Here is a 14601-nt window from a genome sequence, read left to right as displayed (position 1 = left end):
CGACTATGGTGGTGTCATCAGCGAACTTGTAAATGGCATTAGTCTGGTATTTGGTGATGCAGTCATGGGTATACAGTGAGTACAATAGGGGGCTGAGTATGCATCCGTGGGAGGCTCCAGTGTTGAGTGTTAGTGACGATGAAATATTTTCCCCAATCTTCACTAATTGTGACCTGTGGGTCAGGAAACTGAGGATCCAGTTGCAGACACTGGGGCACAGTCCGGGATCACTAAGTTTAGTAATCAGTCTTGAGGGGATAATAGCATTGAAGGTTGAACTGTAGTCAATGAGTAGGATTCTTACACAGCTGTTCTTGGTGTCAAGATGTTATAGGAAGGTAATAAGGGCAAGTGATATGGCATCTGACGTGGATCTGTTGGTCCGATAAGCAAATTGGAGTGGGTCAAGAGTAGTGGGGAGACTGGAGTTGATTAATGCCATGACCAGCCTTTCAAAGCACTTCATGGCCATTGAAGTTAGGGCCACGGGCGGTTGTCATTGAGACATGCTGCATGAGCCTTCTTAGGCACAGGGATGCTGTTGGCCCTCTTGAAACAGGCAGGGACAGTAGCCTGAGGCAGGGAGAGGTTGAAGATGTCCAAGAAGACCTCTGCCAGTTGATCTGCGCATGCTCTGAGTGGTCCCATTGCTTTCCTTGGATTCACACGAAGGAAAATGGATCTGACCTCTGATGCAGTGACTGTTGGGATAGGTTCATCAGAACTTGTTGGAATAGGTGTTACCTCTCTGCCGAAATTCTGTTCAAAACGAGTATAGAAGGCATTGAGACGATCTGGGAGGGATGTGTCATAATCTGCTATCTTGCACTGACTCTTTTTAAGAATCTGTGAAGTCATTCAGTCCTTGCCATAGTTGCCGGATGTCTGTCTGGGTCTCAAGTTTGGATCGGTATTGTTCTTTGGCTGCCTTAATGGCTTTGCGAAGGTCATACTTGGATTCCTTATATTTGAGTGGGTCTCCTGATCTGAAGGCCTCACACCTGGTCTTTAGTAAGTTCTGTAAATCCTGATTCATCCAGGGTTTTCTGTTGGGGAACACCCAGACTGACATGCTTGGTATGCAGTCCTCCACACACCTGCTGATAAAATCTGATCATGGGTGACAGACAGAACTAAGTGATTTCACACCCAGTAGTTCTGCTACCTGACATTTAAGAACATTAGTGGTCAACGAGGCACCTCACAGAAGAACAATAACATCCACATCCTCAGCGAATTTGGGATGTGAGTGTCAGAGAAAGGGGTAGAGTGTTTGCAAGCATTGAAGTACTCAGTGGATAATTCATTGTGTTCACCCAGTCTTACCACATAAATATTCAGCCAATGCAGTTCACTCTGTGTGACATTAAATGGCTAATTACACAAGACAATGCAAAGACTATTGCCCCGACAACATTTTAGTTATAATACTGAAGATCTGCGTATTAGGATTATCCAGTCCTTTAGTCAAACAGTTCCAGAATAGCTATGAAATCGGGATCAACCAGTGAAAGTCTGTAGGCTATTATATTTATAAACTGAACAAGCTGAACCCTGCTTTATGTTATGATCTGGCTTGATAGACCATAATATCTTAAATAGAATACAGCAAATGTTTTATTAACCATCATCTGTGGGATTGGAGTGTGCCAGTTGATCAAATATTCTGGATAATCAAGAGGTATGCATAACTACAGTAAACCCTGACCAAGCAAAGCTTTGAGATATTAACATGCCTCAAAAAATTTATGTAAAAACATAAACATACCTCCTAAATTCAATGTAAAAATACAAATTAAGCGATAGAAATGTAATGCAGGGGTATATATGCATCACTGTTATACTCTATTCACAGCATAAACACTGGGGACATCACAATAGGTTGCAGTATTTGAGGTGTATCATTTTTGCCGGCTTATCAAGATTGCTGGTTGATAAAGTGCCAGTTAAAACAAAGCTTTCTGTACTTGGAAGAACCAAAGTTAGAGAATAAACAGCAGGATTCTAGGCTTTAACTGAAATGCCAAAAATATTCTTTATTCTACAAACTTGAATAAAACAAATATAAACAATATGACTAATTAGGTATTCTGAATAGGTCAGGTCATGATTCTAAACCACATTCTCTATGCAGACAACTTTGACTTTAATATTAATATGAAATCAACATGAGTTAAATGTCAAACTGTGCCCAAACATGCTATAACTGCACTTTAAATAGAACATAGAACGTTACAGCTCAGTACAGGCCCTTCGGCCCTCGATGTTGCACCGACCTATGAAAATCATCTGATGCCCCTCTAACCTACACAGTTCCATTCTTATCCAGATGTATGTCCAATGCTCTTAATGTTGGCGAGTCTATCCCACCCAGATGTGAGTGACACTATGGGTCACCAAATCTCACTAAAACTCTGACTTTGGAAGGGATTTTAATTCTTTACCAATTGTGGCAGTTCCTCGAAGTCTCTCTGACTAAAATTGCTTCAATAACTGTTCATGCCTTGGTAGTTCAATCTCCTCATGAGACTGAGTTTCCTGTGGCTTCTGAGGCTCTAAGCTTTTAATTACTGACACAATTTCAGCTTTTAACAACAGCAAATTTGACACAGAGATGACGCCAAATTTCTCTAAGTTCCTACCGTTTTCAGCTGCATCAATACAAATGCTACTTATGGGCTTCTTTCACCCAACTCTTAGCTACATTGAATTAAAAATCACATAACAACAGGTTATACTCAAACAGGTTTATTTGGAAGCACTAGCTTTCAGAGTGCAGCTCCTTCATCAGGTGGTTGTGGAGTATAAGATCGTAACACAGAATTTATAGCAAAAGATTAGTGTGATGGAACTGAAATTATATAGTGAAAAAAATTTGAATTGTTTGTTACGCCTCTCATATTTTAGAATGGCCATGTTGGTTTCACTTCTTTCATATGTAAATCTCAGAACATTTTTTTTAAGTTATATTCTCAAGTAAACTTTAACAATAGGTGTCATGTCAGCTCAGATAATCATTGAAGGTGTGAGGTGCCCCAATGTTCAGAATGATTCTATTTCCAACAAAGGGATTTACAGAATCTTACATAGATCCAGGCAGTTTTTGAGCAAAATAAAATGTAATTCTGCAATTTCAAATTTACCCCACAAACTTATATGTGTGTGTGTGTGTGGTGGGCAAGTGTGAATGTCTGTGAGAGAGTGTGTATGTGTGTGAGTTCAATGCTAAGGGATATAAGTCTGTGAGAAGGTGTGTGTGGGTGTGAATGTGGGGGTATGTTTGTGTGAGCATATGAGAGAGCTTATTGAAAAGAGAGGGTCTGCGTGAGTGTATGGGTCTGTAGGAGTTTGTGTGTGTGTATGAAGTGTAATGGGGTCACCTGTAGTGTGACATGAACCCAAGGTGCTGGTTGAGGCCATCTCCATGGGTATCGAACTTGGCTATCAGCGTCTGCTCAGCCACTTTGCGTTGTTGCCCGTCCTGAAGTCTGCCTTGGAGGATGGTCACCTGAAGGTCCGAGGTCAAATGTTCTGGACCGCTGAAGTGTTCTCCGACTGGGAGGGAATACTCCTGGCTGGTCATTGTTGTGTGATGTCCATCCATCCGTTGCCGGGACTTAGAAATGAAAGAACTGAAACCAACATGATCATTCTAAAAGATGGGAGACTTAACAAACAATCCAGATCTTTTTCAATGTATAATTTCAGTTGCATCACACAGTAAACATTTGCCATAAATTCTGTGTCTAATGATCTTATCCTCCACAACCACCTGATGAAGGAGCAGCGCTCCAAAAGCTGTTGCTTCCAAATAAACCTGTTGGACTATAACCTGGTGTTGTGTGATTTTTAACTTTGTACACCCCAGTCCAACACCGGCACCTCCAAATCATGACTATATTGAATTATCAATGATTTCCAGGCTTCTCTATCCTTCACCTTTTCCAAGACATGTAGATACCACTCCCTGGGATTTTCCTGAAATCGAACTGCCTGAATTCTGCTAAAAGGAACAACTGTGTTGCCTGAAGCCACTTCTCTGTTCAGCACTCTTTCAGTTTCAAGCTGCAACAAATCCTTTTCCAAGAAAAAAATGACCAAAGAACCTTCTTAAGCTCCACCCATTTCCATTACAACATTGACTGCTCTGAACTAATCTTAATCTAACTTTTGGATGAAGTAGTTGGGCTGTTAGGGGATGAGATTGAATATGCTAGGGTTGTTTTTCCTGGAGCATTGGAGGCTGAGGTGTGACCTTATAGACGTTTATAAAATCACGAGGGGCAGGATAGGGTAAATCGACAAGGTCTTTTCCCTGCGATAGGGGAGTCCAGAACTAGAGGCAATAGGTTTAGGGTGAGAGGGGAAAGATTTAAAGGAGACCTAAGGGGCAACATTTTCATGCAGAGGGTGATGTATGTATGGAATGAGCTGTCAGAGGAAGTGGTGGAAGCTGGTACAATTACAAGATTTTAAAGGCACGTGGTTGGGTATATGAATAGGAAGGGTTTAGAGGGATATGGGCCAAGTGCTGGCAAATGGGACTAGACTAATTTAGGAATCTGGTTGGCATGGACAAGTTGGACTGAGTCTGTTTCCATGCTCTACGTTTCTGACTGAGAGAGGGAAGATGTTGCAGGCAATAGTAAGAGGTGGTTACTGGGAGGTGGTTACAGTAACAAAGATAGAATGAGTGTAAGGTATTGATGAGAAGATGGTGGCTCTTAATTTTGTGGAATGGAGAAGGTAATTATCTGTCTTCCTGTTGTGTTTCTTTCAAATAGCTGAGACTGTAGTAATCTAGCTGACAAACTTGGACCAGGTTGGCATACTCTGGTGTTGTGGCTCCCCTGCTGGTACTGAGGGGAAGAGGAAGTCTTAGCTATGCACTACCACCCCATTTAGCAGGACCGCACCAAATTTCCCTCGTCTGCCATGTCCAGTAAAATGTTCAAAACTGTGCAGAACAGGTCTGGACTAATAGAGCAGATATAGGTCCAAGCACACAAAGATATTTTAAAGATTGCACTGCGCCAGGAATGCTGGTCATTTCTGGGATATGCCAGCAGTGGAGATTTGCTCCACGAACATTAAGTGTGGGGGGCCCCATAGGGGCAGAGTAAGTTGCTAATGAGACGGGTTTGATAAGATATGACAAGAGATCTTGCTAGGTCCTCGTGACGAGAAACTCTCCAAAAGATTCGACAGAACTGACACTTAGCCAAAAATATTGTAAGGTTCACCCCATATGTGGCTGTTAACCTCTAAAAATGTTGGGGGCCATGTTGCCTAAAGTATATTAGACTTACATGTGCTTCAGTTGTACTAATCCCATTTTCTACAGTTAAATGTGTGACTCCTAAAACTGAAACAATTGCCTAAAACCATGAACCGTAATCTAGATTTTCACAAAAGGCAAATGCCAGAGTAACTTAACTCCTGACCTAGCAATTGCAGCAGATTATCTGGGAACACCACCACCTGAGAGTTCCCCTCCAAGCCACTCACCATCCTTACTTGGAAATGCATTGCCATTCCTTCACTGTTTCTTGGTCAAACTCCTAGAACTCCCTGGGCAACAGTGAGGACTCCAGATCTGGAGATTAGAGTCGAGAGTGTGGTGCTGGAAAAGCACAGCAGGTCAGGTAGCATCCGAGGATCAGGAAAATCGATGAAGGGCTTTTGCCCAAAATGTCAAATTTCCTGCTCCTCGGACGCTATCTCTCCTGGAACTCCCTCCATAATGGCATTGTGAATCAACTCACAGCATGTGGACAACATATGAAATACTTGCCTTCAGCGTTTCTCTGAACCGCTCCACAGTACCACATGCATTAACATGTGTGTGTGTGTGTGTGTGTGTGTGGAAACCATGCACAACTCTCAATTCTTATTTATTATGATAACTAATTCCCTAACAATCCTGGATGTCCATTTCAAATGGATGACCTTTAGGTTTGAGGACTTGCATGCATAAATTATGAGAAGTATCGTGAAGGGTGGCATTCTACTTCATATTTAACTGAAGCATTCATTTGTCTGAAGTGTTTCTAATATTATTGTTCCTGCTTTCCAGGAACAATAGTGAGGCACAAAGGCTGAAAATAAAGAGGGATGAGACTGTTTATTTTTCATGACAAGCTATTAGAGAAAATTGACACAAGTAAACAGTATCATCCAATCAACCAACAATGTAATCAACTAAAGACAATTTAGAAGGCACTCATTTGCAGTGCTCCTGCACCCCGGAATTTCTGACAGACCTTTAAGTAGTGTAATTAACTGTATCCATGGTACTTATAACTGATAGACACTATGTCAAGGCTGTGATTTTTAAAATATGAGATATATGAGAATTGAACTTACATTGTATAGAGTTTTGATTATATCTGCTGCAATTTAGAGACAAGATACAAATCCATTAGATTATGAAGTTACGTAATCAAGATGTGTCCACAACCAGTAAGCATTTATTCAAACACAAAAAAATTCTATTATTTAAAAGTGCCACAAAGATACTGCAAAGAAAGACAAGACTTACTTGTTTAACTCTTTCATGAACTGGTTTAAAATTTACTGTATTATGAATGTAGCCACTGACTGGCTATAGTATTTGCTAGTAGGAAGACTCTGTGAATACAGCAGTTTGGCAATTCAGTTCAGTTTAGGGTTAATTCAGTGGGGGGTAAGGCATCTGCTATGCCATAGGGTCATAGGGATGTAACACGGAAACAGACCCTTCGGTCCAACTCATCCATACAGGCTAGATATCTCCTAAATTAATCTAGTCCCATTTGCCAGTAATTGGCCCATATCCCTCCAAACTATTCCCATTTATATACCCATCCAGATGCCTTTTAAATGTTGTAATGGCACCAGCCTCCACCACTTCTTCTGGCAGCTCATTCCATACATGCACCATCTGCGTGAAAAGGTTGCCCCTTGGGTACTTTTTAAATCTTTCCCCTCTCACCATAAACCTATGCCCTCTAGTTCTGGACTCACTCCCACCCTGGGGAAAACACCTTGTTTATTTACCCTATCCATATCCCTTGTGATTTTATAAACCTCTATAAGGTCATCCCTCAGCCTCCGATGCTCCAGGGAAACAGCCCCAGCCTATTCAGCTTCTCCCTATAGTTCAAACCTCCAACCCTGGAAACATCCTTGTAAATCTTTTCTGAACCCTTTCAAGTTTCACAACATCCTTCCTATATGAGGAAGACCACAATGGCACACAATATTCCAAAAATGGTCTAACCAACGTCCTGTACAGCCGCAACATGACCTCCCAACTCCTATACTCAACGCTCTGACCAATAAAGGAAAGCATACCAAACAACTTCGTCACTATCCTATCTACCAGCGACTCCACTTTTGAGGAACCATGAACCTGCACTCCAAGGTCTCTTTGTTCAGCAACACTCCCCATTAAGTGTATAAATGCTGCCCTGATTTGCCTTTCCAAAATGCAGCACCTCACATTTACCTAAACTAAACTTCATGTGCCACTCCTCAGCCCACTGGCCTATTTGATCAAGATCCCACTATACTCTGAGGTAATCTTTTTCACTGTCCTCTATACCTCCAATTTTGGTGTCAACAGCAAACTTACTAACTATACCTCCTATGTTCACATCCAAATCAATTATATAAATGACGAAAAGCAGTGGACCCAGCACTGATCTTTGTGGCACACCACTGATCACAGGCCTCTAGTTTGAAAAGCAAACCTCCACCACCCTCTGTTTTCTACCTGTGAACTAGAAACAGCTATTTCTCCCTCTATTTCCGTGTAATCTACCTTGCTAACCACTCTATGACAAGAATTCTTGTTGAACCCCTTACTAAAGTCCATAAAGATCACATCCACTACTCTGCCCTCACCAATCCTCTTTGTTACTTCTTCAAAAAACTCAATCAAGTTAGTGAGACATGATTTCCCATGCACAAAGCCATGTTCACTGTCCCTAATCAGTCCTTGCCTTTCCAAATACATGCAAATCCTGTCTGAAGGGATTCTCTCCAACAACTTACCCACCACTGATGTCAGGTTCACCAGTCTATAGTTCCATGGTTTTTCCTTCCCACCTTTCTTAAATATAATCAGCATTATTTGACCTAATGTGGGCGTGTATTTAAATATCCTGCGCATAAAATTGAAGAGAATAAATGCTTTGATTTTTGACTTCAAGGTACATTTTTCTGATTATTTTGACACTGTCCTAATTTTACTCAGAGTGAAGGTTTGCTTGTTATGCATGAGAAAAGAACCTGGTGAGAACTCAAGTCACCATATCTGATGTCAACAAGGTTGGAATAATAATATGGCATGCAAACAGGCTGAAATTAAACTTGCATGCACAAGAATTGGTACTTAAAAATGTATATAGGAACAGAAAAAATACTTCTAGGGAATTAGAAAGAACTTGATTGACCACAGAGCAAAATAGGATGTGCATACCAATTAGAATGCAGATATTTTCTAATCTGTCTGTTCAGTGATGTTATTAACAGGACTCTTATGAAGTGGTAACAAAACCAAAAATTCCTGGAAAAGCTCAGCAGATCTGGCAGCATCTGTGAAGAGAAATCAGCATTAATGTTTCTGGTTTAGTGACCCTTCCTCAGAACTAGAAGTGGGAATGTCCCAACCCCTAAGCCAGAAGACCCAGGATGAAGTCCTACCTCTTCAGAGGTATATCAGTACATCCCTGAACAGGATGAAGTAAAACACATTCAGAGATGTTATTACACACCTCTGGAGCAGGTGATCCCAGCTCTCCTCAGTTATGAGGTAAGGACATTATCACCATGCCACAAAAGCTTCAAGTTATAATTGCAGATATTTTCTATTCAACCTGTTCAGAGAAGTTACTATATACCTCTGGAGCAGGTGGGACATTGAACCTGGGTCTCCTGTGTCATAGGTGGAGATACTATCACTGCACCGCAAGAACCCCCGCTACAAGTGATAAATTTGGAGTTGATAAAGAACACCCCTGCAGCCTTGATGATGATATTGAGGTTTATGACATGGCAATACAAACAAAAAATAATCAACAATATGCACTTGGATCTGATGGAGGAAGGTTCATTGGTAATCTATCATGAAATTAAAATGCTGAATAGTGCTGAATGTAATCATTTCGATAGACCTTATAACACATTTAAATAATTGGAGAACTTGGATTCTTAAAAGCTTTTGAATCATAAGCATATCCTAAGGTACAGGACTTGGGAATCAGAAGCTGGTATCATCAAATGTTACTAAACACTGACTATACTTTCATTCAATAAACAGTGGAGTAAAATTTATATTACTACAAAGGGCAATTCTTACTGCTTATAACTTAATGCTGAATGTAACGGGCAACCATTCAAAATAGAGCAGGAAATATTTTTATGATAATCTATCTGACCTCTGAACAGTGGATCTCACTCCCAGGCACAATAGGTCTTGTGCCAATAACTGCTTATGTCATAGCCAACATGATGTTAAATTAACTGGAGTCATGTTCTTACAACAGATTTTGTACAAGTCAGGGAATAGATTTATAGAGTCAAAGATATACAGCACAGAAACAGACCCTTCAATCTAACTTGTCCATGCTGACCAGATATCCTAACCTAATCTAGTCCCACTTGCCAGCATTTGGTCCAGTTACTTTATTTTCTTATAACAAATAAAACCATGTTTAAAGGCACACCGATTCTCATGTTATGTGCACATAATGGAAACACGAGGATTGGATTTATTGTTTTCCTGCAAGGGCAGAATCACGAGAATCAACAAGTTTCCCAACATCTGAATTACGACACAGATGCTAAATTGTGATCTATTTATGGTAATGACATGGTAGTCATTACTGAGAGAAATATAATGTCAGTGAGTTCCAGTTCATTCACAGAATTGGATTGACTGTGGCAACAGTGGTCTTAGTGATTAATGATGAAAGTACTTAATTAATGAGAAGATATCATGTGAAGAATGTGGACATCTGTGACTTGGCATAATATATAAATATAGAGTTTAGATAAGCATACAATAAATGTCTGATATGTTCAGAATAGTTTTCTGCAACAGTATGCTCTGAAACCAATAAGGGGATGTTTATCTGTAGCAATCAAAACATGATACTTGAATGCTCTGTTTGAAAGGAAGAAATAGGGACAGTTGCTAAGGTTCTTAAGATTTTATGTAACACTGATTTCAATGGAATGAGACATTATCTACTGTGAACTTGTCAAATCTGTTAATGGCAAATAGACAAAAGATCATTGAGAGGTGCTCAAAAAAATGTATGTAACACAGAACCAGTTTATATCCCCAGGGGGAAAGAGTTCAACTAATTCACATATAACAAAAAGGATGATGGACAACATTAATACTGAAAGAAAAGGCAGACAGAAATACAAAAACTAACAGAGATTCAGCTTACAAAACAGTAAACAAAACAAAAGTGAATACAATCTGTGCTGATGTAATGAGATAGTTCTGTTCCCATGCAATCCCGTGTTATAAGAAAATCGTGTAATAGCAGCACCATTTAAACCAATGGGACCAGAATTGCATTACAGCCAATACATGTAACGAATGTTTGCATTTTACAAAACATGGTCTAAACTCTTCAATCGTGTTATAGCAAAACTAACTGTATGAAAAAAGTTTGCAAGAATATCAAAATCACCACAATTATTTTTGCAGCTGTATTAGGAAAAAGAGGGTGATCAGGAGCAACAGTGATTCCACAAGAACTTACAAGTGCTATTGTAAATGAAAAATAAGGAAACTGGCGAACATATTACAACATCTGGATAACAAGGATATCTATGTCAAACCTGAAAATGTGTTGCTAGAAAAGCGCAGCAGGTCAGGCAGCATCTAAGGAACAGGAGAATCGACGTTTCGGGCATAAGCCCTTCTTCAGGAATTTTTATGCCCGAAACGTCGATTCTCCTGTTCCTTGGATGCTGCCTGACCTGCTGCGCTTTTCCAGCAACACGTTTTCAGCTCTGATCTCCAGCATCTGCAGTCCTCACTTTCTCCTATCTATGTCAAACTACTATTTATTGGCTTTAACCCCTCCTTCAAAACCATAATTTCAACAAAATTCATCTCCAAACTCTGAGACCTAGGACTCTGCTCCTTCCCCCTGCAACTTCCTGACCCGCAGACCGCAGTCAGTAAGGATAAGCGACAACACCTCCTCCACAGTAATCCTCAACAGTAGTGCCCCGCAAGGTTGTGTAATCAGCCACGTACTGTACTCCTTATACATTCATGGAGGAGAAAGTGAGGACTGCAGATGCTGGAGATTAGAGTCGAGAGTGTGTTGCTGGAAAAGATTCCTGATGAAGGGCTTATGCCTGAAATGTCAATTCTTCGATTCTTCTCCTCGGATGTTGCCTGACCTGCTGTGCTTTTCCAGCAACACACTCTCGACTCGTTATACACTCATGATTGTGTGGCCAAATTGAGCTCTAACTCAATTTACAAACTGCTGATGACACCACCCTAGAACCTCAAACAATAATGAGATAGAGCAAGGGAAAGAGATCTTAGTAGCATAGCGTAAAAACAACAATCTCCGTCAATGTTAGCAAAACTGATGGTCATTGTCTTCAGGAAGCCTAGTGGAAGACATACCCCTATCTATATCAATGATGCTGAGGTGGAGATAGTCTAGAGCTTCAAGTTCCTACAAATAAATATCACAAATGATCTATCCTAGTCCACCCACATCGATGTGACAGTAAAGAAAGCACTCTCACATCAAAAGGCTAAGGAACTTTGGCATGTCCACAATGATTCTTACCAATATTTATAGATGTACCACAAAAAGCATCCTATCCGGATGTATCACAGCATGGTGTGGAAACTGCTCTGCTCAAGAGAGTTGTGAACGCAGCCCAGTCAATCACAAAAACCAGTCTTTCTTCCCTTGATTGCATCTACACTTCCCACTGTCTTGGGTAAGCAGCCAACGTAATCAAAGACCCCTCCCACCCAGTTATACTCGCTTTCACCTTCCTCCATCAGGGAGAAGACACAAAAGTTAGAAAACATGTACCAATAGCTTCTTCCCTGCTGTCATCAGATTTATGAATGGATCTTTCATATATTAGAGTTGATCTTCTCTGTAGCTGTAACACTATATGCTGCAATCTGTTCTATTAACTCTGATGTACTTATGTAAGGTAAGATTTGTCTGGTTAGCATGCAAAATAATACTTTTCACTATATCTCAGTGCATGTGACAATAATAAATCAAATCAAATATTAAATAATAATTATGCATCCTGATATACAAAAGAGGATAAGTATAGATTGGCAGGCATCTAAAGGCAACAAATATTGAATAAAGGACAGAGATTGTTAAAATTAACACAAGTAAAATAACAGTAATTAAGAAAATAACAGAGTGAAGAGCGATATATCCTCAGGACAAGATGATTTCTAATCAAGGGTTTAAAGCAAGTAGGTGAGAACAAAGCAAACAGCCAAATACAATCTCTGAAAGTTCTCCCAATTTGAAAACTGTTCCTTTAAACTGAAAATTTGCACCTGCCATTATAATTTAAGAAAGGCAAGATGAATGAGAATCACATTTGTTGAAACTTTATTGCTGGAACAGCACAGCAGGTCAGGCAGCATCCAGGGAACAGGAGATTCGACGTTTCGGGCACAGGCCCTTCTTCAGGAATGAAGAAGGGCCTGTGCCCGAAACGTCGAATCTCCTGTTCCCTGGATGCTGCCTGACCTGCTGTGCTGTTCCAGCAATAAAGTTTCAACTTTGATCTCCAGCATCTGCAGACCTCACTTTCTCCTTGAGAATCTCATGCCAATTAGTCAAAATCGCATGGCGTAGAAACATGCCCTTGGGTCTACCATGTCTACCCAACCAACAAAACACCAAATTACTTAGGTAGTTCTGAGGAAGGGTCACTGGACCCAAAATGTTAACTCTGATTTCTCTCCACAGATGCAGCCAGACCTGCTGAATGTTTCCTGCAATTTCGGTTTTTGTTTCTGATTTACAGTATCCACAGTTCTTTCTTTGAGATTTTTTCTGATCCTGTCTGCCAGGATATTTCATGGTCCTTCCTTGCTCTCCTAAATTCCTTTTAAAGCAAACTCCTATGCCAGTCCTGAATACTACTTTCAAAAGCAAGTAATCATTGTTTGCCAGATCCTGTCAGAAGATATTGAAATCATCATTCCACAAATTTGGACTTAACTTCTGCACTGCCCTTATTCCTTTCCATAATGACTTTGAAACTTACACAGTTATGGTCACTATCCCCAAAATGCTCGTTCACTAAAACTTCAACTACTTGACCGGTTTCATTCTCTAGGATTGCATCCAGCACTGTCTGTCTGTAGTAGGACAGTCCACGTACTGGCATGTACTGTATGCAGGAGAGCCTTTTGTCATAAAATGTCTAAAATTTATAATTAAGTATAGAATGACCAAATTTAGTCTTGCAAATATGAGTCTTGCAATGGTATAATTTGATGTTTCTAGTGGTGTCTTGGTAGTATCCCTACCTCTGGACTAGAAGGTCTGGGTCCAAATCTCATTGACCACGGAGTGTATCATAACAGCCCAAACTAATTTCACCAATGGCAGTGGTTTAAATTCAAACCTGGTCAGAAGATCACAAATGGAATCTACAACTGCCATTCTGGCAGAGGTATCATGTGTACTAAATGCAAAGATGCAAACCACCTACTGTCAGATATGTGGGAACTCTTCATACCAAGAGGCTTCTCCCTCTTTTATGTTGCTGATCTCTTAAGTAATGACAGAAAATTTCATTCTTTATAAGGCCCTACAGAGTCCTTCATACAGGGCTGGTCCCAATTGTTTGATTCCAAATGACCAATAAATTGCTAGTTATTACTTCTGGCAGATAGTTCCTGCAAAGTTGAGAGAGCCATAGCAAACATAATGAATGCTTTTTTTTGTTGTTTTGCTAGCAGATGTTGAGAACTGGTTCCATGGAAGCTAGCCATCTTCACTGTTTTGTTGCCTTAACTACATTCAGTATTAAAAGACAATATCTCATATCAATAAAAATCTACTTATCCATCTATCACAACCCATAATTGTGCAAATATACAAAGAAGAGAGAAACAGAAGAATATGTTAATGGGACACCCATGTATAGAGCATAAATAGTGATATAAGCCTATATGGCTAGCTCTGATGAAATTGACCTGAAATACTAACCCTGTTTCCATCCTCAAGTGCTACTTGACTTGCTGAGTTTCTATTTTTGTTGCCATTTCAGATTTCCACAATCCAGACTACATTGCTTTTGGTTAATTTCTGTGCTGTGCAATTCTGTGTGGCTAATCAAAATGATCCTGATTCTGACCTCAACATCAATGATGTTTACAGCAAAAGGCCACTGGCTGGAATTGCACAAGGAAACGATGGTTGACCCAAATTCCTACGACAGACTCCACACACCTCTAACTGGAATTTCATGGATAAAGAAAGTAACAAGACACAAGCAACTTTTATGGTTTAGAAAATTTTCCAAATCCAAAAAAAATGTTAGTCACACAAGCAAACCTAGTGACCAATTTAA

At 40.1% G+C, this 14601-nt stretch overlaps 1 protein-coding gene across 7 annotated transcripts in view; it reads right to left on the bottom strand.

The window, feature by feature from the left end:
- The window catches only part of eci2 (enoyl-CoA delta isomerase 2), a 174423-nt gene that overhangs the window by 27223 nt on the left and 132599 nt on the right, over positions 1-14601 (bottom strand). The gene's annotated exons all lie outside the window — the stretch shown is intronic.

This window comes from Chiloscyllium plagiosum, unplaced genomic scaffold (assembly GCF_037043375.1).
Source record: "Chiloscyllium plagiosum isolate Xiang-an unplaced genomic scaffold, Cpla_swu_hap1 HiC_scaffold_34, whole genome shotgun sequence".
Lineage (NCBI taxonomy): Eukaryota > Metazoa > Chordata > Chondrichthyes > Orectolobiformes > Hemiscylliidae > Chiloscyllium > Chiloscyllium plagiosum.
The sequence above is the reverse complement of the archived record's forward strand: the minus strand, read 5'-3'. Positions and strand labels throughout refer to the sequence as shown.